Source organism: Lactuca sativa, chromosome 4 (assembly GCF_002870075.4).
Source record: "Lactuca sativa cultivar Salinas chromosome 4, Lsat_Salinas_v11, whole genome shotgun sequence".
In the NCBI taxonomy this organism is placed as follows: domain Eukaryota; kingdom Viridiplantae; phylum Streptophyta; class Magnoliopsida; order Asterales; family Asteraceae; genus Lactuca; species Lactuca sativa.
This window is the reverse complement of record NC_056626.2, coordinates 327,820,177-327,824,009: the sequence shown is the minus strand read 5'-3', so window position 1 is coordinate 327,824,009 and position 3,833 is coordinate 327,820,177.

Below are 3,833 nucleotides of genomic sequence, written 5' to 3'. Positions count from 1 at the left end.
CCAAAAATCCTTCATTGTCCTCCGACTATGCTCGGGGTCCACTACCTGTAACATAAAAAGTTGTGTGGGTCAGGCTTGGGAGTCTGGTGAGCATATAGGGTTTTCAACCCACAATAATAATAAACTTACTAAGTTCATCAATCAACAATAACCCTGATTACCCATTCCTATTATCCTCACTTTATGTCCCTAAACACTTATCACAAAGGACCTAGCCTAAAGAATATCATCGGGATGGACACTACTACTAAGGGGTTTCCTCAGCCATACATGTCCTAAAGGCAACCATGAGGGGGATGGAGTACAATGAATGAACACTCTCAATTCATTATCACCTACAGGTTGCAGACCTGCTAATGTTTCCCACTGGACTGTCTAGAAAGTCTGTGGTCGTCATCCAAACTCCGCTAGATGAGTGGATCTCAAAACACATCGAGGCCTCTCCTCAATTTTATTTTATCACACATCACTATCGGTGGGTTGGCTTGACCAAGGGTCCCACTATAGTTTCCTCCTACTGATTGCCCTTCATTCAATACGGGCTGTTCAACAGGCATCGTAGTCTCTTCCCTATGCTGTTGTAGTAATCGCCTTGTCTCCTCCATTTGGCGATCTAACATCATCTGTATCATTGCTTGTACCCCAGCCATCGTCATTAGCTCAGGTGCAGCTCCTACATTAGGTACTTGCTTAACTACTTGAGGTTGAGGTTGTTGGTCCCTGTTTCCGTTTGCATTTGCAGCTCCACTACGAGTTCTTGCCATTACAATCTATATAATGAATAAGGCGAATTTAGGTCATTATCCTTGTTAGACATGTCAATTCCCTTATAACTCTGAAACGTTTACATGTTAGTTCTAATCTTATAATCATACGCTTAGAATCCTACACACATAAGGTTTCCGGATCCGGTCGGCAACAGACCATAGATCCGAACAAATAATGGCACACATGGAAAACACATAGCATTTAGCACATAAGGGCATTTTAGGCATCTTCCCTAAAATAAACTAGTGCTCGTGTCTAAAATATGGTAGACACTCATCTCACAATCATCACTTAGCATTCTAAGTTCAAGTCTAGAAATTTTACAATTTCTTAGTTCGCTTAAACTAATGCTCTGATACCAACTGTGACATCCCCTAATTTCACGGCCAGAAAAGACCGATTTAATTTATGCTTTTTAAAATAAAATAAGAGAAATATTTTTAAAAGATGTTGCAGAATTGGTCCCCAAACAACATATGATAAAAGTTTATCAAAACCCTTCATTAAGAAGGTATATGTTTTCCATATATATATCAAAACCTCGGGACGTCATGTTCTGATACAGATCAAAAGCATAAACAAGACATTATAAGCCTTTCAACAGCTATTTACAACTACTGGTCTATAATCCAAAAATCCTTCATTGTCCTCCGACTATGCTCGGGGTCCACTACCTGTAACATAAAAAGCTGTGTGGGTCAGGCTTGGGAGTCTGGTGAGCATATAGGGTTTTCAACCCACAATAATAATAAACTTACTAAGTTCATCAATCAACAATAACCCTGATTACCCATTCTCGTTATCCTCACTTTATGTCCCTAAACACTTATCACAAGGGACCTAGCCTAAAGAATATCATCGGTATGGACACTACTACTAAGGGGTTTCCTCAGCCATACATGTCCTAAAGGCAACCATGAGGGGGATGGAGTACAACGAATGAACACTCTCAGTTCATTAACACCTACAGGTTGCGGACCTGCTAATGTTTCCCACTAGACTGTCTAGAAAGTCCGTGGTCGTCATCCAAACTCCGCTAGATAACTGGATCTCAAAACACATCGAGGCCTCTCATTAATTTTATTTTATCACACATCACTATCTACCCATGTTCTACCCAACATATTTGTAGATAAAAATACTTATACATTTTAAAACTTGTATAAAACATCAACTCAATAGTTACCTCAAATAAACAATTAATATACTTACAAATAGCATGTATTATAAGGTAAATACTTCATATCTATGTGTAAAATGAAAGTGACTATACACTCACTTGATTTGATGAAAATCGGGCAGCAATTCGTTTCCTAAAACGATCATTTCTAATAAAACCGGGAGTTTTATTGAGAAACCGGGCTTTGCAAAAGTCGGCCTTCGAAATCGAAAAGATAAATTTTCCGAGCTTCTCGGGCACTTCGTGGCGTATTCCGCGGGTTACAATCGATACCGGGGCTTTGGGGGATTCTAAGATGAAGAAAATATGAAGAGAGGGGCTAAATATGGCAAAACTCCAAAAGTAACTGAGAGGCTTCGCAGGTACCCTTCTATTTATAGGGTCCGAAGTCCTGATCCAACGGCTGAGAAGCTCCTGATCCGACGGATGAGAGGCTTCGCAGGGGGTGGCTCGCACGAGGGTAGCATGTGCGAAGGGGCTGCTGGCTTCTTGTGATTGGTCCGAAGCGTGTGTCCGATGCACAGGTGGTCAGCACGTGCGAGGGCCTCGGTGGCACTCGCTGATTGGACCGCGGAGTCGTAACACATGTGCGAGGCTCGGAGCTAGGGGTGCGAGGTTCGGTCCGTATGCAAGCCTCGGATTGGACCTCCCTTCGGTCAAATCAGAATCCGACACGTGGCTTTGCATGACTCAGCAGCTTCGGTGACTCAGCAAGACACGTGGCACTCTTTCAGCGAAGGTGACGTGGCAAAATGTGACTATGCGAATTTTCTCGGTTTTCGCGCCAAAACTTCTAAAATCCATAACCTTCGCATACGAGCTCCGTTTTTGACGTTCTTTATATGTACGCGTAGCTAAAATTACGCTCTACAACTTCCGTTTAGACTTCGTCGGCTAATTTTGACTTTAAATTTTATATTATCATTTTTAACACATCGGGACAGGAAATCCGTTAAAAATTCATAACTTCTTCATCCGACGTCCGTTTTCGTCAGACTTTTTACCGTTGTGCTCCTAATGACGAGACCTTTGATTCTCATTTAGGTTTTGTCGGTTAAAAATTGCTCAATTTAAAATTCGAGTTTTTAGCTGTCTACTGCTAAGCTGAAACTTCGAAAAATCATAACTTCCTCATACGAAGTCAGATTTGGGCGTTCTTTTTATCGAACTTCTCAGTTTAACGATTCGTTTAGATCACTAAGGCTAAAAATTAGTTTATCAAAAACTCACTTTTTACGACATTCAGCATCGTGCCAGTTTTGTCACGAAACTTCGACAGGTCATAACTTCTTCGTTATAACTCGGATTTTGGTATTCTTTATATCCCCAAAATCCTTATTTCGACCACTACAACTTTATGTAAAGATATCGGGCTTATCTCACACTTTAAATTTGATGCTTATTTTTATTCTTACTTAATTAAGCCCTAATAATTAAACATAAAACACATAATTCACATAATATTCACATAATTCCTTTTCATTTCTTCAAAATGAGTTACAAAGGTTAACCTAGACTATCACCTCAATATAAATGCCTAGGCTAGAAACAAGAGTGTTACATCCTCTCTCCTTATTCGTCATCCTCTTGCTCTTGGTGTTTGTGAGTCATTAGAGGAGTGACATTTGTGACTCTAAGCTTTCTAAAGTCATTACAAGGAGGATTTAAGATTATTATTGCTACATAACAATCAAGGTATGATCTAAAACCCTATTCTTATGTTAATATGATTAATTGTATGCTAGATCTAGGGTTTAAAGTCTTGGATGAATTGCATGTACAATAGAGAAACCTAGATCCAAGCATTAGGGTTTGCATGAGCACATAGGATGTTCTTTTGGCTAAAACCCATCAGTGGTATCAGAGCCTAGATTGGTTTCTATTG